Below are 25,209 nucleotides of genomic sequence, written 5' to 3' on the forward strand. Positions count from 1 at the left end.
AAAATGTGTACTTTCAGGCTGGGTAATTGAGGTTTGTGTAGATAATGATTCCAAGGATGCGCCAGTGCCGAGGCAAATGAAATGCTGCATTCTTCCTTGTAGCAGGGAACAGCAGTGCCCATTTATGGGGAGTTAATGAGTACCTGCTTGGTTTGTTCGTAAGTCAAAGCACAGATCGTTTGTCTTTATGTTATTTGTTGTCATAAAGCTGCAACTTCTTGCCCTGTAAGGCTTTATAAATAGGTAATAAGACTTCTTCATAGGAGTGTTAGAGGGTTAAGAAAAGGGTGGAAGTGCCAGAAGGTACTCAGGGCTGGGATAATTTGTGTTTGCTCGTTTAAGTTAGAAGCGCTGCCTTTTGTAAAGGTAATAGTGCTGAGACACAGAATGCTATGCACATTCATTTTGATTTGATTTTTCTTTGGGGTGAGGGAAGATTAAAGTCTATCATCCGATAGCCACCTGTCCTTTGCAAATCTGAGTAGTATATGCTGTGACATGCCACACTCATTTTGTAGCTGCTCACCTTTTTTCTTCCAGTGTGCTAAAGCCGATTTTTTTTTTTTGTCTTTTTTTGTCTCTACCAAATTGTTGCTTTTTCTCTTGAAGAAGCAACTGTGTATCTTCAAATTGGATGCTCTTGCAGGTCGGCTGATTGCTTTGTATTCCTTCGGACTATGAAAATCCTGCTGTTGAGCTGAAGGAACTGAAATCCTTGTTTAGAAAATAAAATCATAATTTCTTACTGCCTGCTAGAAAAGCTGTTGGCTTGCACTTGTAGGTGACCTGCCAAGGATTTAAAAAAGAAAAATTGGCTGTTATCCTCTTTTTTTTTTCCCCTGCTTTTAAGATGGTCAAAGCTGGCATGAAAAGTGGTGGTTTTCTGAGAGGGGCTTTGTCTGCCCTAAGCAGCAAAAAGGAGCAAACCTAATCTTGTTTTTCTTCTTGGGTCAACTTTTAAGCTCTTGGATATATTAACTTGCTATTGAAAATAGTATTTCTTTCTTTCTGCCCCTTTATGTAAAGGGAAATAGATGCCCTGCCCACTCAAGTTGCTATTTTGACATCTTCCTTCTATAGTTCTGCATAGCTGTTCCTTCCAACTGCATTTTGGGAAGGTGGTGCTTAGAGACTGACGGTGTCCTTTTTGGGGCAGCAGCAGCTGAGATGCCGGTGGCACTCGGATAAGTTGATGTGCAGACATCGCTGCTCTCCACTCCCGCCACAGCCTGGAACTCTTGAGCTATTGCTCTAATCACAAGTGTTGCAATCCCAGATTGCTGCTTCTGTAATTAAACGTACAAGTTCATGTAACTCATGAGTAGTCGGATTTTAGTGAACACTTTGGCAGACTCTAAAGTGCAAACTATTACCTCCAACTTCTTAGCGGAAACAAAAAATCAGACCTGTTCTTAGGAAATTTGCTTTTCATCTTTCTCGATGACACTGGTCAAAGTTTTTACCCGAACTCATCTGTATGACTGGATCATACTGTCTGAGTGAAGCCTGAAGGATTATATGGACAGAAGACTGTTGTGCGTTATAATAAAAAGCTTAGTTTTGAAAACCTGTATTTTTCTCTTAGATTGTGATTACATAGGATGGGTCTTTGATTTCTACTTTGTTCTCGCCAGTTGTTGAGGTCTGACCCGGAGCTTGCCGGGAGGCTCGCGGAGTGATTGCAGCACTTTTTTGATGCAGGACAGACACTGATGACTTTCGGTTCAGACTCTTTCTTTCTGGTTCAGCCTGCTGATTTTATTTATTTTAACAAACAGTAGCAGAAATTGAAGAAACAGTGCACAGGTCCACCTCTCGGCAATCTCCCTTCTTCCATCAACCCTGACCAAAACAGTGATGGGAAAGAAGAAACATAATTGTAGCAAAATGTTATGTGTCGTCTCCATACTGTAAACCCTGTACTTCAGGAAAGATTGTATTGCTGGGCTCAATAGTCCAGAAACATAGTCCTTCCATTTTTCCCCACATTGTCCCTTTCCTGCAAATAATATTTTCATAAGATGCTGTCTGAATTAATGCTGCCTTTTTTTTTTTTTTGTATGAATGGTTGTCTTTCTAGTGTTGTAAAATAATCATTCCTGCTGAAATTGAGTTCATCATTCAGCATCCGTGTTGAAAAGAAATGTCTCAAGGATTACAAAAAGCTAAAAGCCAGGAGGAGGCCATCTTGCTTTTGCGATCCTTTGGGCTTTGAGATTTTAGTTCATAGCACTTGGGTTTTTTGGTTTTTGGTTGTGTTTTTTGGTTTTTTTTTGTTTTTTTTTTTTTTCCTCATGTCTAGGGACATTTTATCATCCTCCTCTTTCCTGTTCCAAGCAATTACCATTTATTTTATCTTCAAGCAGCAGCCTGTGGCAATAAATTTTAGGAAACTCCTTCCCGCCCTTTATTAAGCCCTACATAATAGCTTCCGCTACTCACTCATACATTCATTAAGAAGAATTAAATGAGTGCTGGCGGCCATTAGCAGAGCATTTAATAACCTCTCCAAGGGAAGGTGCAGCAGATTGGAATAAATGAACAGGAGCAAAAACAAATGAAATAACTTCATAGAATATGCTCAACTAATTTGTTCTTAAAAAACCAACTGACTTACATGAATGTAGCCCTTGAAAAGGTGCCGGTTTGAGATCCTGGCGGAAGAGTCCTCAGTTCAGAAGATCTGCAGGCAGTGACAGTGAGCGCTTGGCTGTGGTGCCTGGTGGAAGGGCTGTGGGCTTTTTTAGGGAGAGAAAGGGCATTTTAGTATGTCCTGCTTGCTCCCCCAGCTGCCGACGCTGTCAGCAAGGCCGATGGCTGTGCGTGCTGCGGGTTGCAGCAAGGACATCTGTCATGTAGGAACCGGGCCATAACTAATAGCTCATCTCGTCTGGTATCGGCCACACAGCACTCTTCAGATGCTAGTGACGGCTGATTCCTGCCAGGCTGGGTTACGTGAAAACCTGAGACCTGTTACCAGTAAGTGTATTACCCTCTTCTCCATCAGTTCTCAAGTCCCCTTTGAAAGAAGATTCACTGTCAGCTGACAGGTGGCATATGACAGATCAGAGTTGAAATACCCCTAAAGTGGCTTTTCTGAAATAAAGATAATTTAGCAATTAAATAATTTAAGCAATTTGCTTAAGAGAGATCTCAAGTCATAATGATAGACATGGAGCTGCATGTTACAGCCTGTGGAGTGGCTGCAGTTTTGCCACTAGCTCTAGTCCTTTCCACTACTGACAGTATTTTAATGTCCCTGTATATGGTCTGACGTGTGCAGACAAAGGAAAGTCGCTGGGACCTGTGTGGATTAAAGTGCTCTTTTAATAGTTTGCTTAGCTGGATATATGTTTTCTCTTGATGGAAAATAAACAGAGCTTTAAGATGACACCAGCTGCTGTTTCACCGGTCTTATTCCTGCGTGTAAATTGTGATAGCTGGGCACACCGGCTTAAAGCAAGCACTGTACACGCGTCGGACTTCAGTGTGATAGTAAGTGTATCTCAGCCTTGCTCAGCAGCCTTTAGTGCTTGAGGATCTAATACTGCCATGTTGTTTTAGCACACTTCAAAGCTTCAGATTGACTTTTACTTGAAAAATAGCAAAAGTCTAGTAAATAAAAAATGCGAAGAATTTACAGTAGTAGGTTTTTATGGCTAGCATTTCATAACGGAGATGCTGACAACCTTAATTTCATTTTACTGTGACCTGTTTTAGAGGTAGAAATACCATGATTCAAATGTAATTTAGGTATTGTGGATGACAGATTTTTGTTGAGATTCTGTGGTTGTGTGGTTTTTTTTCCTGTAGTAATTTCTGATCTCATTTGTGGAGCTCAACGAGTTGAGAACAATGACACAGTAATTGCACTTACTGAACCAAAGATGCAGTTTAAGACTTCTACCTGGACCACTACATTTGATATTTTAATTTGTTTTTTTGGCAGATGAAAGATAATGAGAATCAGTTTGCAGCTGGAAATATTTGCATTGGAGAATTCCTAATTTTTAAAAATTATTATTTTTTCCCTACTTCCTAGTACATATGCAAGTTTACTGTTGTAAATTCTTTATTATATTTTAATCATCAACAGTATATGAATGGAGTGAATCTGCACAAATCATTTCAATATGTGATATGGTGCTAATACGCTAAGAATATCTTATTCTAGTCTCTGTGCCAGATAATAGCTCAGATAATAGCTTTCAGACATGTTGTAAATAACATTGGAGAGAGACGATACAGACATTTGTTTTTAATGTACAAATGTGTATATGAACGTGGTTATTTGCATTGCTTTTTAAACAGCCTAATCACCTTTCATCTAAGGTAAGAAGTAACTGGGAGAGGGGAAGATTTTGATTGAACAGATTGGTTTTGGATCTGTCTCGTGCTGTGGTACATGGACACCGAAGTGTTACTTACAGCAGAAATGAGCTGGCAGCTTAGCAGAAGGGCAGGATGAAATACTGATGATGAGCTAATGTATTCTTACGGGGTCGCTCCCCTCCTAATAAATAGCAGCGTTGGTAATTCTTGCTATTTTCTTGCAAGTTTACAGTATTTCAAAACACTGGTTTCTGAGTGCAGGCAGTAAAGGCTGAGATACTAAAAACAAGCAGCGAGCAGCCCTGCCTCCATCACCAGTTTTCCTTTTCTCCCTACCACTTTCCTTGTGGTGTGAGTTGGTGGAACTGGAGCAGATCTTTTTCCATCTTAAAATTATGTTGGAAGCTTTCGTCCCAGATTTGAGAAATTTGGTTAAAGGCACAATGTAAATTGCACATGGTTGCCCTGATGCTAATAAAAGCTAAAAATTGTAGTAATATCTTTATTGGTTTGAAACAATTCCTGGGTCCTTTCCTCCTCAAGTAATATAAGCCATTCAGCGCTCTGACATTTGATCGGGAGTTCAGGCAGCCGCAGAGCCGAGCAGCAGCTTGCTAATGGATTTCTGATTGTTCTCCTGGTCCATTCTCCTCCTGATGAATGGTGCAGAGTCACTCTTGCAGTCTGGGGAACTGATAAAAAAAACACTTTGCCATCATGTCATTACGTTTCTCCGGGAAAGGAAAGGAGCAAATTTCCTCTGCTGTCCTGATAGCTTGCTATGCTGCTCAATTAGAGAGATATATAGAGGAGCAGCCTCACTATTTGAAGCTGAAATTAGTTTTACAGCTTATATTAGGGCTTTCCTGGCCAGCTGGTGGAATCCCTGCTTGCGCTGGGGAGGCTTGAGCAGGCTTTCCTACCGCTGTTTCACTTTGTGAATGCCTTAAAGCACTGATGTTACATAGCTCACTGATGTAGGGTTTCTCACGGGGAGGTGTGTGTTTGGGGGGAAGCTTCTCTGCCTCCTGGACAAAACACCTTTTTATGCCAGACCTCTACATTTCAGGCAAATGTAGCCACGTCTGCCTGGGGTCAACACGCAGAGTGCCCCTGCAGAACTGCCTTCAATAGGGCTATTATGCTGTGACTGTTGGTTTAATAACTCAGGTTATATGGGTTTGGGAGGCCTATTCTAGCACTTCTGAGTGCTAATGGGAAAATTCAGGATGATCCTTTTATTTCAGTTGTTACAGGATAACAAGCATCTTGAAAATAAAATAACAATGTAGAAAAACCCCTTAATCTTAGGAATGATTCATTAAAATGTTTTTATCAACTTAAACCCACCATTTGCAGCCCCTTTACCATCCCTAACAACTTTATAACCAGCTCATTCTTTTCCTTTGAAGGATTGATTCCCTTCCCACTACTCCCGGCAAGCTGTGAAAGTGAATTTTGGGCTTTGTAATTAAGATATCTTGAGTTATTTCTGATATGTCAGCGTGACTAATGAAAGGGGTTATGCATTACGGCACCCTTCACTGTTACACTCCTGCACGTGGAGGCGTTTCAGGAGCTTTGTGGGTGTAAATCAGTGGTGTGCCAGCCTGTGGACTTCAACAGCTGGAGTAATGGCACAGCTTAGCCCAGTGAGATCCCCTCCAGGCGATGCGCCCGTGTTTTTTGTCTTCTGGAAAACTCTAGGTTAATTTAGGCATGGGTTTTGAGCTTGTTGAAGATAGCTGGTGATAAACTGTGTTGTAACAGACCTACATAATAAACATTAATAATGGCTTGCAATATGTTTTATTCCCATGTGTTTGAGAAGTACCTGCTGAGTGATTTAGCCTGTATTTCAGTAGATATGTCTTATTTTCCAGTTTTAGAAAAAATAACTTAATGCATTGTTGACTTAGTGCTGTTTTGTGGCTTAAAAGTTCAGGCTTTGTGTTTCTATCCATCACAATCTCATTATATTCCACAGCTACCTCTGTTGGCCTGGTTCAGATAAACAGTATTAACTTGTATAAAACCCAAGCCCTGTGTGCATAAACTGTTTCCCTTGCACAGATAAGTTGTACAAGGTTAAGTCCTTTCCATGCAGGCTGTTGCCTCTAGAGAGAGCTGCTGTACAATACAGGAGCACCCCATGCTAGGTGGGTTTTCAGAAGCAGTATTTGTTGGACTCGAAGTTGAGGAGCACATGGTTTGCTCAGCACACGCTGTCTTTTGGTAGGATTTTGAAATGATACTCCCATAGCTGTAAGAAGCTTTTAAGCAAGATCTTTGTGCTTCTGTCAAAAGGAGAAGGCCAGTTTATCTTCCTCTCTTGCTGTTACTCACTTGTTTTGACTGGTATACTCGCCGTTCCCATTTTTCCTATTCTCATGATCTTTCTGCCTCTTTGTTTAATATCTAGTCACTGCAGAAAATGCAAGTCGGTGTGATTTCCTGCAGACCTAGTATGGCTCATGGATTGGTTTCAAAGCCATTGAACCTGGACCTATTGAGCGCTGGTCACAGGAGGGCTAATGCTCAGGACGTAATATCTGACAGTGTCACGTTGCCCAGTCCAGTCCCTGCTGAGATACGCAGCTGGAGCTCTCCTCTCTGCTCTTTTGTTTGACTCCTCGATAAATACCAGTTGATTATTTTAACTTGTAATAGTTATACCCCTTTTCTGTGGACAGGCTAATACTAGATATCTGTACAGGCTTCCATTATCTCTTTATTCATAGTGCAAAAAATGTGAAGAAATGTGTTTCTTTTTCCTGTGGATCCATAACACTTTGGTTTAGTAACCGGTTTGGGGCCTTGTTTGCTGTTTGAACTACAGCCATTTGGGTTTTTTCTTTTTTTTTGAAAGCATGCCAGCAAAACAGCATATTCAAATGTTTCCAAACTTTCCCAATTGCGTAGAAAATAATCACTGTGCCAGAACCACCAGGAATCTTTCTTATCATACATGGCTTTTTTTCTTTGATTACAGTCTTGCTGAAAGGCAGTGTTTAGGCAAACATTCCTCTTTGTGTTCCCTGGGACGAGTTGTCAGTTTGTTAGACTTCCAACAGTCCTGTTTATTCACGTGTGCCTTTGGAGGAGTTGGGACACAGCAGGTCGTTTTCTGTCTTTGTTCACTGCTAAGCAATTAGAAAATAATTTATGGCATTGTTTCTGCTTTCGAATCCCTTAAGAAAATGATGGCGTATTCTTAACCCAAGAACAACGGCACTGAAACCTCTGCATCAGAGAGAAGCTGTTCCTCATCTGCGTTAGCACAGCACTGGGGCACTCTGCTGCTGATTGGGCCCTTTGGCTGTTACTTAAAATTAAATGAATAATGAATTTTCCCATTCAACCAGAACTGGGTAAGTGGTAGAAGTGATGTACGCGCTAGATCCCTGCCTGGGAGCAGCAATGTGACTGAAAAATTGAATGCAGTTCAGGCATGCTGGCTGATGTGCGCGAGTACGTGACATCATTAGGACTCTAGGGTCTTTCTGCCCCTCACCAGCAGGTAGTTGCTGCATGTAACGAGCAGTTGAGGTTCTATCCTAACCTGGTAAAACATTTGTGTTGTGGGTATGGAATTAGTGCCTAGGTTTATTGATTATCTAATAGCATGGTCTTCAGCTCTTTAACCTGTTGAAGGTTAATTAAAAAAGGAATGGCCAACATAGCGACCTTATTGTTAATCTGAGTATGACTGGGCAGAAGTAAAAGTGCTTTGTGCGCTAAAATTGGTTCGTAAGTCTTCCCTAGATTGCCTTCCCTCCACCCCCTGCTCTGTGCCTGGCATTTTTTTCCCAGCTTGACATAAATATTTGGCTAAGGCTAAAGGGATGAACAGAATTACATACTATCAGCAGAATTAGAGGGGGGGAAAAAAAGTTCTGCCAATCACATCATGCGCTGGGTAAAGCAAAGACTTGACTTAATGCATCTTATTGTATTTGGCATATGCTAAGCAGGATGAAGATACAGTGGGTGCAGGTCATCGCCTACTGCGCGTTTCCCAGGCTTTGGGAGAGCCTTCCATCCAGGAGTTTCAGCAAGCTGCAGGCTGGAATGAGTGGCATGTGTCGGTACCCGCTCTGCAATGTGACCTCTGCTGCATTCCCTAGGCTCATTCCTGGCATAACTTGGCCTCTCCATCCCCACCCCCTGTCCTGGCTGGTCCATGGTCAGGCTGGAGAACGATTGTAACCCCGGCAGCATGACTGCTTCATGGTAGAGCCAGGCCTGAGGCACACTGAACTGTTTGCTTGGACACTAGAGATCAGCTCGGGGTCTGAGCCCACCATGGCACAAGAGAAATGCTGTGACAGGAGGAGCTGACACGTGGAAAAGGCTCTTGTCCTGTGACTGGTCTGCTAAACCTGACAGCCAGCATTGCTGTCCCAGCAACATAAAGCTCATGTAGGCAGGAGAGGTAGAGAACACCTGAAAACCACCTGGCTGAAGCAATGACTGACATTGTTTTATTTATGTGGAAGAAAATAGCTAACTGTACCTTTGTTGGCTTACCAAGCTTCAGACCTGTGCAACCTCACCATGTGAAGATGCTTATCCTTGTTAAGGGTAGGGTAATCTCTTCCAAAGTAATTTAAACAAAACAGAAAAAGCAAGCCATAATGCTGGAGTAAATGTCAGATAATAGCTTATGTGTCTTTATGTGTGACCTTTGGATTATAGCAAAATGGCTAAGAGGCAAGACCTTTTGCCTTGGGTTTTCTTCTAGAGTGTGCTCATCAGCCTGAGAACAGCTGTTGGTATGAGACATAATTAAGGTTTAATTGGAGATGTCCATTAGGAGGATGGAGTGAGTAACACTGGGAGAAAATAGATAGGATAAACTGTGAAGGTCTGAAAGAAGAAGCTTAAAGAATAAACTGAGAAATGGAAGCTGAAGCAATATTGGTGCAACAGAGGAACAAAAAAAGGTCTGAGGAACCACACTGGAGCCAAAGGACATTAGAAGAGCTGAACTGGTAGATCAGATCTCAAGAAGTACAATTGCCTGAATTATTCTGGGATGGAAGAGAAGAGGAGCATCAGGGCATGAATTTGGGGAGCTTGGAGGTGAAAAGGAGTGGTTTTTGGATGACCAGTATAAATGGAGAAGGGCAGGAGGCCTGTTGGGGTGAAGTGGGAAGTGGTTTGCTGGAGGGCCCTGCAGTTCTTGGAGGATGTATGGTAATGCTCATACCCTGATGAATGGAAGTGGGTGTTGAATTACTAGCAAAAATGTCTTTTCTCAGAAATGTCATTGTTAATCTCTCTCCGTGTCCGTGATGAGTTTAACCAGAAGTTTACAGCCCTTGCTCTTGTCATGTTGGAGTTTCAAGGGGTTTTGTTTATGTCAAGCAAATTTGCAGTGGCACAAGGGAGGTAAATTGCTCTCCAAGTTGTACATGGCCCAGGTGCTGCTCTGCGAAAACAAAACCACGCAAATCAAAAAGCCCACAGCTGATCCCAAAAATACGCTCCCGAGCCCTGCTTAGCAGGCGAGTTTGTCTTGGTGGGATGGTAGGCATGGGAAAACCTGAGCGAACACTCATCTTCCTTGTAGCTCTGCAGAAACTGAGGCATTGAGATGTGCAATGGATTGTCCTTGGCCGTGTGGGTAGTCCAGAACGGGACAAATTGAAGACTGACGGCTGTTGCGGATTGCCTAGGATGTTTTGCCCTATAAATTCTAGCCAAAATGAAAATAGTTCCTTTAAACAAAATATTTAGGCAGACTCTATTTAAACATCCCCTGGAGTTTCCTTTCTTTTAAATTGCATGCCGAAATATGTTTGAAAATTCTGCTATTGAAAGTGGAAAACTGCACGTTAGCAGTTTCCATTGAATTTTCTACTTGTGAGCACGTGCATTTAGTGCCTTCAGATTTTCATCATGCCCTTTAGCAGAGTTGCTTCAAACTCTTTATGCAGGGAAGTGCATTTTCCTAAGAATCCAGGAATGTTTGAAATGTGGAGAACAGATTTAGTATCTTTTGATGAGAAGGTTAGCCTGGTGCTTAGAGCAAAGTCTTGGGAGCTGTAAAAGTGCAGGGCTATTATGCTAGCGGAGCCAACTGACTTTCCTCTCTGTATAACCTCCAGCAAGTCCTCAGACCTCTTTGCATATCATTCAACCCAGCTGGAAAACCTAAGTAAACAGCAGGAACCTTGCTGGAAGCCAGAAGCCTTGACTGACTGAGTTATTCTGGGGAAACAGGGAAATGAAGTCAGTCATGAATTAGAATCAGGTAAACAACATGTAGATGGGATTGTTTTAAAGAGAAAACAACTCTGTAAATATCCAAAGCACCTTTAATTTGGCTTAGTTTGAATCGGTGAAGTGATTGCTCTGTCCTACTTTACAGCAAAGGAAAAAAAATTATACTTCCAGTTTCCCTTTTCATCAGACTGTTTACAGAGTCTGTAGAAATGGAGTTAATCAATATTTCTAGTAGACACTTGGTTCCCATGCCACAAGCACTCATTTTTAAACCCTTCAATCTTGTATCATTTATGGAGATTGTATTGTCAGAAATAGTGCTGTAAATAATTTATTTTGCTGCCAGTGCTTTTCTAAAGGTCTCTAGGCGTGATGCAAGATTTCCTCCAGGAGCTGTAAAGCTTCCAGATCAGTTTGCTATGGCAAAGGGAGTTTTTTTGAGAGACAAGTAGGATGGTGGAAGTGATTGGTTATTTTGGGGAGTAGCTGGCGGCTGTTTCTTTTGCATCGTTATTGTAATCTAGAGTAGAGCAATTAGCAAGTGAAATTATTGCCATCTCATTGTTTCATGGGCTGTGTGGAATGAGTCAAGTTTCTCGGTGCACACAACCTCCTGAAACCCAGCTGTCCCTGTCCGAGTCGCTGCCCCTGCGCGTGGGTTCGGTGTGTACGTGCACGGCCAGGACGGTGCGTACCCTCTGGATGCACGGGAAGCGGCCAAGGGGCAGCATGTGGTGGGAGCTAAGTCAGCCTGCTTTCGGCCCTGCTGGGCTGGGATGAAGGTAGGTTGGTGTTGTAGTAGGTGACATGCTTCAGCGTAGCAGACTGTTGCTTTTCAAATTGTGTTGTGCAGCTACAGCAGAAGTGTGGAGACTTGGGTTTACATATTTGATGTCTTCCTCTCTCTCAAGTGACGCTGTTTCTAACTGGGCTGTCAGTTGCAGAAGAAATGTGGCACCGTCTTCTCTTTGTGTGGTTCAGTGCAAGTCCTTCGTGGGCTGCCTGGGTCCCCTCTCCTCCAGGCAGCCGGTGAGCACTCATCCTCAGCCATCCAGACCGACTGCCACTGAGTCTTCCAGCCTGCAACAGAAAATTGCAATCTGTCAAATTTCTGTAACTCTCAGACACTAGAAACTTTGCTGATTGAACAGAAAACCCTATAAATGGCCTAAATAAACATCAGCTATGTACTGGGAGGCTTGCGAGAAAGTCACTATTTCCAATTTATTCTTGAAAATCTTTCCGGATCTTTAACACTGTTATGGATTTCTGGGTAATGAGTAGAGAGGGCAAAGAAAGTTCCATGTAAACTGACCTGGTTTACTCCTCAAACAAATTAGAAGGCAAGTATCTAACAGGAAGGAAGGCACAGCTGGCCTAAACTATCTCCACAAGCTTCATTTGCTGAAAGTTTAGACCCAGGGAGCTGATTTAGCTTTAGCGATGGTCTATCGCAGCTCTTTCTAAAGCACTGACAGCCGTTTGTCCTGAGACCACTTGGGTATCAGGTGCTCCATCAGTGTGCTCTGCTAGTCTGTATCCAGCAATGACCCGCAGAAGATTCATTGTTGCTGATGTAAATCTTAGGGATTCCTGGAAATGCTCTTGCCTGTCCGTACTTTCAGTTATCTGTAGAGAAGTCAACAACTTCAAATAAATTAAGACTACGAGCAATTTAAAGAGAGGAACTCTGGCTTCTTGCTTGGAGGAATAACAAAGAGCACAGCCTGGCTACTGTTGTATTGCAGGTGGCAATTTACAGGTATCGGGTGGAACAAACAGATTCTGTAGTTCCTACCTGGATTGTGATGTGCCTGATGCAGCTGAGGAGCCTCCCGTCCCCATAGGCATGATGTTAGTGCCGTTTGCTAACAGTTTAGCCAGCCAGGCTCCAGCGTAAATTAATAGATGAATCCTCAAATGCCTGTTTTGCATAGATGTATGTATTCTTAAAAATTGCCTTTTTTAAGTCCTTTGGGAAATCACTAAGTATAATAGTTAAAAATAACTTATATCACTTCATGTCAGGTATAAAACATTGCATTTTGACTCACGCTGTAATTAAAGTGGGAGGCTATGTCTTTCCTTCTTTTTTGTTTTACACAAGCCGCATCCTTTATTGGCCTCTCCTGTGTGCCTCTATTTAGCTCCCAAGGTGGCTATTTCATATGAAACAGTATTGTTAGACTTTGTTGTCAATGATTTTTGTGCTTCAAAGGAAAGGATCAGAAACTGAATTTATCAGTTTTTATACTGAAAGAACAAACCTCACAGTATTTGAAGTTTCCTTCTGAGATAATTAATTTCATGGCTTATTTTGGTTTTGTTGCGTGATCTATCCTGACGTTTCCATCAGTGTGCTTAGATGCACAGTGTGTCTTGGGGCCGTGGATTTTTTGATGGTGTCACTTCAGTTGACAGTGTATTTGTGGCTCTGCTTTTCCAAACGCCGCGGTGTGGTCTGCTGACCCCAGCACAGCGGTTCGCAGCTCTGCCACTTGGTGACAGTCTTTCAAAATAAAACCATCACTGACGAAATGAAGGTTTGAACTTAACTGACTAGCGTGTGCTTCTCCACAGCAAATCTCGGTATAAATAAGTGCTGGTCTATAATGATTGTATGCGAAGTAGCAGTGTAGATACCTAGCTCCCCGATGCCAGTTTGCTCTAAGTGCCGTGCTATCAGTTCCTATTAAATCACTCCCTGGAACATCATGTGCTGGTAGGACTTGTTTGTGGGAGCAATCAAATGCGGTACATGACAGGTCCCCATCGCTGGAGGGGTTGTCACCGGGGTGACACATACCCACCTGTTCACACCTTGTGGGCAGCATCTTAAAGGCTGTTCAGGCCACCGTGCTCCGTCTCTCCAGAAATGCATACAAAGACTCAATCCAGGTGCCAGTGAAGTTTTTGCTAATTTGTTCTAGGCAGTGAATCTGTTAGCTGGCCTTTTTTCAGATAAAGAAGGTATGTTTCAGCCAGGTTTCCTGGAAGCTGTCTTTCCATCCGTGTTGTAGCTAGTCCATACCTAATACCTTGCAGCCAAATTCAACCTAGACGTAGAGGGAGAAGCAGGGAAAATTCAGCTGTCAACCCTCCTGCCCAGGTAGAGCTAGTCAGTCCAGCATGTGTGTCAGGCTGGATTAACTGTGGGTTATCTTCCTGAAGTGGAAGGTCAAAAAGTCATGGTGTTGGGGGAAGCACTGTGTCTTGTACTGTGGGGAGAAAAGCCCACCAGGGAACTGAGGGACGGGTGTGAGGAGAGACTGAAAGCAGCCACCCTCCATTTCTTGTGTCTTTTGTACAGCCCTGGACAGCTGCTTTTTCCACAGGGCAGACAGAGCTGGGGCTGTTTGTTTGGGGGGGGAGTATAGATACATCTCTGCAGGGCTGGACTTGGGCAGCGCTTGCCCTCCTGGTCAGGCTTTCTGCAAGCTTTCCATCTTCCCATTCACCTTTCCAGCGCCACGTCTCCTTTTCCCCTCTTCAGTGGGCCAGGCACGCAGCTTCTTACTTAAACTTTGAAATCTTCTATTCACAGCCTGGTTTGAATTTCCTGGTAGTGCTCAGGAGTTATATTCTCCGTACTCTCTACCTAAGGTTAAAGAATAAAAAAGGATGAGTTGTTTTTTTTTTCCTTTGAAAAATCATATGTTGGCCATTATCTAGGTTTCAAATGCAGTTCCTAATAAAGGATAGTATGTACAATTACTCTGACAGAGACCAGTTGCTGTCTGAGTTGTGGAAGTGCTGAGGTCCCACTTTGTAGGTCTTTTTTCCGTTTATCTTCTGTGATCAAGAAAAGCTGGTGCAAATGTTTGAATGAATTGCTGTAAGCTCACAAAAGATGTGTGTTGCAATATATCTTTTGCTTTGCACGGCTTTCATTTTGGGAAGAAAATGACCACCATCATGGCTTTTTGTGTTGGGATTTATTTTGGCCACCAAAATTACAGATTTATTTTCTACCTTCCTTCTGTTTGTTACATGTTTAACCCTTTCATTCCACTGTATTTTATATTCTCTGTCCATTCAGCTCTGATAAAATTCTTGCAGAATGTCAGAGCAGTAAAAGAAAATTGAAAAATTAACTGTTTGCTCTTTTTGTGCTTCTGTACAGCAACACTTTGGCTGTTGAAACGTTCATGAACCCATCTAGTATTGAGCTATTTTAGTGGATTTTGTGCTGCTGGTGCCAGGAGAATCTTTCTAGGAGATATAGTCCTGGAGCAAATCAGTAATCTCAAGAATTCGGGATCAATTTACTGAAATTGTGTGCCACAAAGTGAGATGATTTGTGTTGTGTTCAGTACAGTGCAGAATTGTGGAGCCACACAGTAAAGTCAAAGCACTAGTGCTTTTAGTGTTTTTACATTCTTTTTTTTTTTCTTTCTTTTTTTTTAATTTGAAGCTATGTTCCAGGATTATAAGGAGGACAGAAAGAATACCTGGTAAAGACTAGAATTTCCTCTAGAATAAAAGAGCTTAACAGGGTTGTTGAAGGCAACAGAGAGATTCTGATTTAGGGCCTGCTCCTCAGCTAATGCAAGCTTTCCACTGAATCATAAAGTGTTACAGTGGCAGTTTTCGTGTTTGATTTTGTTTGTTTCTTAACTTCCCAGGGTGGGAACATTGGTGTTATAGAAAATGATTTTCTATTTTCAGCATCGTGAGACCTTCGTTTTTGAGCTGTGTGACTGGGGAGCGCAGGTGCCCACACACCGCTGGCCGGTTGAGCAAGATTTCTCACTTAACTGAGGGCTGGATGGCAGGTGAGCAGGAGAAATCCGGGCTTCTGCAAATGGCAAGAGCAATCCCCTTATGTTTCCAGCTTGCTCAATTCCAGACAAAAAATTATTCCCAACACAAACTCCAAAGGATTCTTGTTTTTTTTGCAACCTGAGATACACTGGCCTCTCCCTGCGGTGTGCGTGTCTCCTGGTCTCTGACGTTAGAGGACAGCAGTCTCTCTAAGCTGTCTTTATGTCTCTAGCAGCAGTATCCCCTCTGTCTGGGCAAAGGGTACTGTCTGCAATGCTGCTTCAGCCGCTGCTTTCAGACAGCGTCAGCTCTTGGCTTCTGATTCTTAATGGTTTGGAGAGGACAGGAGGGGGAGGAGGGGCAGAAATCCTCCATATTCCCAATTTTGACATGGCACCAGTGATATAGGTTGGTTTTCATGACATACGTTTAAGGCAGGGCACAGTTCCCTGTTGTAAATCTTTTGATGCAGAGAATAATACTCAGAAAACAGATATTTATTACTGAAGGTATAGGATGCTTTGGGGTTATTGTAGTGAGCTCAGAGTTTCCAACACAATAAAGTATATTTCGAAGAGCCATGAATTAGCAGCACCAAGGGCAGAGTCTGGCCCTCTGTCAGTAGGCTGGTATCTAACTTTTGGGTTGTGTAACTAATTAGTTTGGGACAGTTGGCACATGACCACAGTCAGAGGATGACATATGGGACTTTGATTATTTAGATCGCTTGATGTGCCAGAAAGCTGAACTTGTACTCCATTCCTTTCAATCTCACTTGTGCTGATACACTGGAGGAGCAGGGGAGCAGCTTCTGCAGCTCAAAGCTGGTCTGCTCCAGCTGACCCGAAAGAGCACTCGGTCGTGTCAACACTGGAGACTCAACCCACTTGGAACCCAGGTCATGAAGGATAACACGATGCCATTTTTTCTGTGTTCTTCCTCTTTTTTGGCATTTCCTGAAATATTAATAAGCTGTTTTGAAGTAATTGACATCGGTTTCTAATCAGCGGTGTCCATGAAGCAGTGCTCCGTCGCTAGCCGTGATGACGTTGTTTGGCATGAGTGGCTGCCAGGTGAGTGAAAGTTGATCTGGAGTTGTGGAGTGAGTGGAAATAATGTGGCCCGGGACATGTGTATGTAATTTGTTCAGATGATTCAAGTGAGAGCCATGGCAACCGAGATAAACAGAGGAAAAGATACTGGAAAACCAGCAGTGGCTTCATTTTAATAGCACAGCCTTTATTCCAGACAGCTCAGATGTTTACTATAAGAGCTCCATCTTCCTGCGTGTCTCTTCCTCCCCACCACCCCCATCGCTTCGCATGCACTTAGTCATGAGATCGGATGGCTTCTTGGGTAAAGCACCGCAGGCCAAATTCCACAGTTTCAACTGGAGCAAAAAGCCATCGGCTGTCTTCAAATATGGGCTGCAGAATTTCTCTCCCTGTTTGCACATCCATGATTCAAAGGAGCCTAATAAAAATGCATCTTATTTGAGTTTCCTATGGATCAAAATACACTTTCTCAAAGTGTTAGGGATTATTTGGCTAAGTGTGATGTCTGAGCTTGGGATGGGCTTTTGCTAGAGATAAAACTATTGGGCAAGCATAAAGTCTGAGCTGTGTAAAGGTAATATCTGAAATGGAAAGAGTGGAGTAAAGCACACCACTGCTGCTCTTCCCGTGTGAAGTTACAGTAAAGTCGGCTAATCTGTGGCTGTTGTATAACAAACAGCTCTTGAGAAGATCAAGTACGACTTCCATGCCAGGGCTCTATCACATGCTTGGCAGCGGGGCCATGCTGGTGTGTGGGCTTCTGGGCAACTGAAACCTCAAGCTGCAAGTGGAAACAAGCCAGCAAGAGCAGCAGATGCCTTGCGCTGTGCTATGGAGAGAGGACTGGGAACAAGGACCTGAGTTCTGTCTCCAAGTAAATGATCCTGATGTCTGTGCTTCCTGACTGGCATTGTGTAATCTTGTGTAGGGCTACAGTTGGGTATGCTTATCCCAAATCCCACCCCCCAGGGGAGCTGCTGGTGATTCACCTCTCTGAATCATAATTCCTGACACTTTTCTAATCGCTGTCCTTAGCGTGTCCTTGCTTCACAGGCTGCAAATCCAGTCTGATTGGAAGAAACAAGTTATCAAGCAGTCTAAAAACTGGCCAATTTCATACAGCAATATGTTGATCCTGCATCAGTTCTATCTTTGTGGCTCTTTTCTTCTCTCTGTTGCATTAAGAGTGAGCTAGGAGACACAAAAATTTAGAAAAAGAAATTTAGTTAGCTGTAGAAATGTGATAAATATCCAGTAATTTGACTGTGAGAAAAAGTGTGCCATGTATACAATTTTCAGTTCACAGTTAAAACTGAGTGTATTTATCTGTTTAGAAAATCTGCTTTTTTTGTCATGAATTGGCAGGATACTCAATTCTCTGTCATTCCAAGATGTTGCAAATACCAATTAAAAAAAATCTAAATCTAAATAAAGTTGTTTGAGTGTACTTACACTCCAGATACTTTTTTCACATATGGTTCAATATGAAACTCCCAATGTCTATACAGAGAATGCTAAGCTGTGTGTGCTTTTTTTTGAATGACTGAAAATAAGGATTAAAGCTAATTTTGCAAATATCCTCTAATTCACCGTTTTGCCTTAGGAATGGAGCCGGGGCACTGGTTGCTGAACTCTCAGTTAACTAACTGCGTGAAGCCATCCCGCATTTCTTAGCATGTATACACTCCAGTCCCTCTGCCTGCTTGTTGCCTGCTCTTCTCCCGGTGGCTCCAGGCTACCTGTCTGCACCATATTCTTGGTCACAGATATTGCAATGTTCGTGACAACACTGGTTGTTTTACATGTTTTACATGTTTTTTCATGTACAATGTGAGAAAATGACTGTTAGGTGCTGCCTGAACATCCCTTGCTGGCCTAGGTGCAGGTCTGGTGATGCTGCCTGCACTGTGGCTGCCTGCGTTGAGCCTGCAAGCCCAGGAACCCTCAGCTGGCAAAAGGTTTCGCCTGAGCATTGCATGCTGTAGAGAGTGAAGTGTGAACAGGTTTGTCTTAGACATTTGTCTTACTTAACATGGCTTGAAGGGAATAAGCAGGCTCTCGTCTAAAAAAGGATGCCTTTTTCTTAAGATGTGTGTTATCGATGTTAGTATAGATGATAAAACAAGACTCTCATTTTTCTCTCTGAATTTTTTCTCCCCTTCATTATTCAGTTTTACATTTTTATGTCACTTCCAGTTCTCTTATCACAGTGAAATCTTTCAGAGCGGATAAAAGCTGAAAGCTACAAGCAGAAACCAAAATTTTTCAGCTGCCTTTGCTATCAAGCAGCAAACATAAGTCAGAAGCCCAGTGTTTATTTTGCTTTTGTTACCATTCTTGTATGAAAAAGTGTACATAAAAGGTCTGTTTGCTGACTTGCAGTGATCAGGGGAGTGCGAAACGCTGAGTGAAGGGATTCAGAAGGAAGACATACAGCGTTCAGTCTTGAGTCATGGAAGATGCTTTCCCCAATCCAGTGTTTTTGCATGTATCTGTCCCCTTGGTAGCTTCAAGTATCTTCATACAGCCCACCCACTGGCACAAGTGCTTGGCCTGTTTGAGTGTTCCCTAAACCTTCCCTCCCAGAACAGATTTTTTTTTTTTTTTTTTTTTTTTTACCTGCTTGCCCTTGCTGGCAGGTAGAATTGAGAAGCTGGGAACTAGCTTGGAGAACTTGGGAGGTATTTTAAATTTGCGGAGTGCTTTGAAAGGATGCAGCTTGAGAGCAAAGGTTTGCACGAACACTCAACGACAGAACTGGAACCACAAACCCACAGAGTGAAGGGGCTAAGCTGGATGGGTCAGAGGAGGTGGTGGGCCAGCTCTTGTAGGTGTTCACTCAGGACCAAACTATTTTCCATAGGATTTCAGAGTGGAAACTTAAGCTTTCTTAGAAGTATTCCCAAGGAGCAGAAGTGCCAGTTGTTAATACATTTCCAATAAGGATAGGAGCTGAAGCGTGCTCCCTGCTTCACGGGGGTGATGCCTGCTCAGGAAGAACACCTGATTTATATGGTTCTTTGGTGGCCAGTTTCTAACTGGAAATGTTTGGAGCCTGTTTTGAAGCTGTGCAGAAGAGCATGCTTGCGTCATCCAGAAAATGCAGTGAGTCAGTGGAGTCCTGAGGGAGCTGTAACGGCTCAAACAGAAACTTGGAAGACGAAATGGGGACGGATTTAAAGATACAGGATTTGTGGCCGCTGCGCTGTTTAGAGATGGTCTGCATTTGTTGAAGGCATTGGTGATGAAGGGGTTCAGCAAGGACTTTGCTGCTGTAAATATAAGTGGAGCTTTGTAATAGTGATCTACCCAGGGCAGGGTGTGGAACTGGAAGAGGGTGTTAAGCTAGTTCTGCTTGCCATTATACTCAGTATTTTGGTATTCAGGGAATCTCCATGAATTCTTCATTGATATGTGTGTTTTGGTATGTTAATGAATAACTTATTGGGAGGGACAGGAAGGAAGGCGGGGGGCAGCCTCTTGGTTTGGCCCCCGCTCATCCTTTCCCTCAACGTTTTCAACCGCCTTCAGATTTGGGATGGTTTCTGCAGCATTACAAGCTATGCTCTTGCTGCAGTGCAGCTGTGTTGGGATTGTTCTTGGGCCATTTCATCTGCCTTGGGAAGACAAGGTCCTGTTAAGGAACCACTGTGTGGTTTTTAAACACATGCCCAGATCCTAGCTGGGTCGGAGGAGGGCTTAGAAGCACTTGCTGGTGCCACCACCATGGGGAGGTTTGCTGTTAATGGACACTGCCCTTCCATCCACCCACAGCTAGACTAAATGGATATGGGATACCTCCTTCCTTCAAACCAAATGTTGATTCACAGGAGGTCATTTCAGGGATTGAGTGTTCTCTTAAAATGCTTTTGGTTCCTCTCACAGGTGAAATAGCCAAAGTCTGCTGTGATAGTGTTGGTGTATTGGTTATTTTACTTGAAAACTTCCTGTGATGCTAGCCACTGTAGTATTTGGGAGCCTCAAAACCACAGGTGAATTAATCTTTATGGTCTGTTTCTGGAGGGAAAAAGTATCCGTACAGTGGTGTAACAGTGAAGTCAAAGATAATGTTTTGTGCTTCATATATTCCCTACTGAATCTCTATTATTTTGGTTCAGAATTGAGAGCCCATTTTCCTCATTTACAGGGCCAACAGACTGAGGCTGTTCCTGCCAGCAGAGGTGGTAGAATGTAGAAAAAAAAAATCCTGATGAATCTCCCCTCCGGGGAGGCTTTTCCCCTGCTGGAACAGAGCACTTGTAACATGACTTCAGGTGCTGAACTTTCTTGATTTTTATCTGAGCATGACAGAGTAAGATGCATTAAAGCTAGCTGTCCCTTACAGGTAAGGTGATCCTCCAGAGTGACTTTTCTGAACGTAAAAGAACAGTTTCTGGAGAGCCAAGAATGAAGAGAAATGAGAAGACCTGGCTTTTCCTGCTTGTTTGGGGCTTTTTTTTGAGCAGAGTAGCTCAGTCTCTGGGCTCCCTGGGCATCCACATGTAATGTGCATGCACTTCAATGTTATAGTTTAGCTATTATATTCAGACCATGAAAGCTTCATTAGTTCATTTTGATTGAAGAGTGATGTGGTCCCCAGCAATGCTTATGCAAGTTGATGACTCATTTATATCTTTAGAGTTAAATTTAAATATCTATAAACTTTAGATTTAGGCAAGTAATTGCATTACAGTTTTGCAACTTCTGTGAAAGATTTTTTTTTTTTTTACACCTAAGGCTGTATTTCAAACCTGTGACCTCATTCCCATAAAGCAAAGTTATTTCATTACATCATAGCTGTGCAATTTGCCTTTTGATAGCTGACATTTGCATTTATGTTGGATCCCTTAAATATTTGTCTGCTTAAAAAGCTGCCAGGCATTTAGATGTTAGCATGTAAATGTTAATAAAAGAAAATTAAAAAACTGGTATTCTTTTGGCCTTCTTGCTGGCAGTTTTGTGGAAAACAAATGAATTGTAGTTTTCCCTTCTATCGTCACCCTCTGCTTGGTTTCCAGAAAAAATGAGTAATGATTTTTTGCCTTTGCAGCTGCAACATTTGATTGCAGTCTGACTTCATCAGTGATACAGATGGAAATATTTCTGCAGTTAATTGGATGTTATCAAATCCTCAGCAGGTGACTAAGACCATACTAAGATGTAGTGTTCTCCCTCTGTTTCAGTGAGCAGGATCTCTGAGGGCAGATTTCCGTCCGTGACATTTTCCCCTGCTTTGTATAGTGATATCAGTTCACAGTTTACATTATCTAAATAAATACTTGAGGAGCTTAGTGTCCAAGATCTGCTGCCATTCACTTTGCTTTGAGGTGCTGTGGTTTCCATGCTGCTCCAGTTAAAGTTAGATTTCAGGTGAGTTGGATGAGACTTCTATGAATCCTTTGGGGTGGGAAAGGATCAACATATATTTGAAAGAGTATGTGTCAGTCTCCTACAAGGTGACCGTTTGCAGGCTTCATATAAATGTTGAATATTTTAGCTTAATTTTTATTATCCTTAGCAATGGCCAACCATCTTTGAATCCTAGTGAATTCCAGCAGTAGCTTCCCCTGCTGAAACGGGTTAAAACACATCTTTGATCACTCTGTAACTTTAAATTACCTTTTTTTTGCTTCTCTGAACCTCTTCTGTCACCTATCTTTTGCCAGCAAGTCTTGTGAAAGCAGCATCCCTTGTGATTCAGATCAACTGACTGTCTGGCACCCGGGACTGACGCAGTGCTAGCGAGGACCCCTCCCGCGGGGAGCGAGCCAGGGACGATTGCCTAACCCCCTGCGCCGGACCGCACGTTGCTCTGCAGTAGGATGCTCGGTGAATGGGATTGAGAAAGCCTTCCTCTGAGTGTGCTGGAGAGCGTAGCACCAAGATTAATAGTTACGTTTTCTTGGCACCGTAGGCTCTGGAGCTGCAGAGTTAAATTCCTTGCTCAAGTTTACCCCTTTGGTAACACCTCCATGCCGCTGATTATTCATATTAAAAAGAACAACAACAACAACAAAGGGATAATTGCTCAAATTTTGTAAAACGGCTATTTTTGCACATTCAAGCCTCAGATGGCGTTTGACCCTTAATACAGATGGTTTCACTTAATGTATTTTGTTTAAACAATTTCTGTTCCTGGAAGTGGTTTCAGAATAGGCTGTTCCTCATTGCTGTTCATGTTTGCTTTTTCTTATGATATTATAAGAAGCTTGAAGAGAGCAGATTCAGAAGAGGGCAGCAATCAGTGTTAACAGGCATTTGTGGAAACCTTTGTATTTTCCAATTAAGGTACTGCAACTTTGTTGACTCCTCACAGCTTTCGAGACTGAAGTGGTTTGGAGCACTTTTGTCGTCAGGCTGTAGAGCTCACTACATTTCTGTTACTCCTCTGACTGTGTTACAGACCTCAGGGTGTCCCACCACATTCATGTGGAACAGCTTGTCATCCAAGATAATCTGCTTTCCCCTGCTTTTCCCCCACGGAATGGGCTTCTTGGTGCTCCGACACTCGAAAACCTTCTCTTGGATACAAACGAAGCGTTTCTGGGGGGGGGGTGGGTGGTGGAAATTGTCTGTTATCCTTGGATCTAGCTCCCTTTCATGTCTGTGTTAATTTCTGCATGTGCAGGCTTTTCGCAGATTGTGCAGGATGTGTTGTTGATATTGAACACACCCTGGGCGAGCTGTGAAAAGCCTGCATCAAGTTCAACGACAGGAATCTTTATGTCCTGCCCTCTGCCATAGCCACGCTGCCAGGAGGCAGCTCCACTTAATGGAAAGAATGCAAGTGCCATTGAAGTACTGAGAAATGTGTTTTATAAATTGGAAGTTGGTGTATCAGGTGTGTTGCTGAACGTTCAGGTTCGTATAGTACCTTCTAACAGTGGATCCTGAGGCTGGGACCTGATTTGTGGTTAGCTTGTCCAGAAGCCAAGTGGCATAAAAATCTTTTACGTTTGTAAAAAATGGAGGGACAAGTTGGGTAATTGGTCTATCTACAATTACAGAAGACATCTAAAGAAGAGTTGGAAATAAAACTGCAGCACGTCTATTCCTAGAGCATATGATTAAACTGAATGGTTTATTTTCCCTTTTTTTTTTTTCCTAAAATTACTTTAATATTTAAATCCAGGCCCTGTTTGAGGGGTTGACAGTGTAAGTAAAAGTGAACCAAGCTGTTATCAGCCCTTTCCAAAACAATAACCTGCTAGTTCTGCCAATGACGTTGGGATGTCCTTTATATAACACTTCAGGTACAAATTAAAAATGAGAGATCACATAGTCTGTGGGGTTTTTCCTCTGTGCTTTTTCTTGATCTTATAAATGGTATGTTACATGGCTTAAAATCCTTTTGCTTTAACTCTGCAGTATCTTCTCTTACCCATGCAATATGAAGTGATGCTTTGGCTTCATCCCCCCTTGACTCCAGAGCTGCTGGAGATTTCGAGTCCTGTTTCTTTCTCCAAACCTTCCTCTGCTCTGAGATTAATTTCAAAATAGGTTCTCCTGGCAGCCTAACTGCCGTGCATGTTGGAGGGAGGGATTAGGGGAATACAGCAGCTCTTTCACCCTGTGAAAATCCTCTGGCCGCATTCCAGGCGCAAGACTTTGAAAGGCTGAGCAGAACCAAGGGAAGGGAGGAAATGGGACGTGTGGCCTAAAAAAAACCAATTGGCTTTTGCTATGGTTTCTTCCATGTCTTGTTGGTTCAAGCCTTCCTTCTCCTTTAGTGGTACATGTTCTAGGCTGCTAGTTACCTCACTTATTTCGTAGGCTTTAATCTTTATTCTTGTAATAACTTGATGTAATGTATCTGACTTGGCAGGCAGAGGAACTTGTGCAGGGAGTCTTGAATACGCCATGCACTAGTGAAGTTAAGTCTGGGCTTTCTGCACTACGTTTCAGGTGTCATCCAGGTAACCCCAAATTTTTACATCAACTACCGTCTGGTAAAGTCAAATGAAGGAGTGTCGAAATGAAAGGCTATTCTACCTGGGCAATATGTGGTATTTTCTATTCCTCTTGCAGCATGTTGGGAGAGAGATGCAGTTTCACAAAGTGTTGGATATTGTTTATTTTTACTGGGAGCGTTGCGTGACTTTTCCTTCTTGGAGAAAGGAAGAACAAGATAATACAGTAGGGCTTGTACTAGATGCTCGCAATCTGCAGAAATAACATGGAGTGTACCTGACTTGCATATCCCTGACATGAGACCTTAAAATGGACTGGAGCTCAATCAGAAATAGGAAAAGCTGTGAATTTAATTACAGGGTGGTGATATCTTCTGCCTGGAACTCTTTTCAGAAAGAGTTGTCTCTATTGCAGCACTGTTGCATATCTGGGTGTCTGTCAGCTCTCTAGGAATTTGAGGCATTGCCTTCCCTAGATCCAGACTGGAGCACGGCCAGTTACTCGAGGCTGGCTGAGGTACTTCCATTTCAGGTGGAAGCAGGTCTCCCAGCGCTTAATGACTCTGTGGTCCATTTGATGGTCTCTGAAAAATTAATGAAACGCGTCTATATCTGGTCCACTCCTACGTTCACATTTATTTCTTTTGGAGTTGTTTGTAGATATTTCAGTGGGAAAAGTCAGTAAGATTAAGCTGTCCATACAACTCAGTACTTGCCAGTACAGATGATTTTCTCAGTATTTTGAATTAAGAGACAGCTCTCCAGGCCTCTTCATGATGCCAACACTGTTATTTGTATAAACACGTAGTAAGGAGAGTCTTCACATTCTTGAACTGGGTCGCCACACGGTTGCATGAGTACCAGTACCAGCAAAAGGAACAGACGGGAAGGTGGGACTGAGGCACTCTGGATTTAGA

At 42.7% G+C, this 25,209-nt stretch overlaps 1 protein-coding gene across 1 annotated transcript in view; it reads left to right on the forward strand.

Annotated features, from left to right (window-relative positions):
- Positions 1-25,209, forward strand: part of ABL1 (ABL proto-oncogene 1, non-receptor tyrosine kinase) — a gene marked incomplete at its 5' end in the record, with an annotated part of 80,479 nt that overhangs the window by 12,982 nt on the left and 42,288 nt on the right. The gene's annotated exons all lie outside the window — the stretch shown is intronic.

This window comes from Phaethon aethereus, assembly GCF_964289735.1.
Source record: "Phaethon aethereus genome assembly, chromosome: 20".
Classification (NCBI taxonomy): domain Eukaryota; kingdom Metazoa; phylum Chordata; class Aves; order Phaethontiformes; family Phaethontidae; genus Phaethon; species Phaethon aethereus.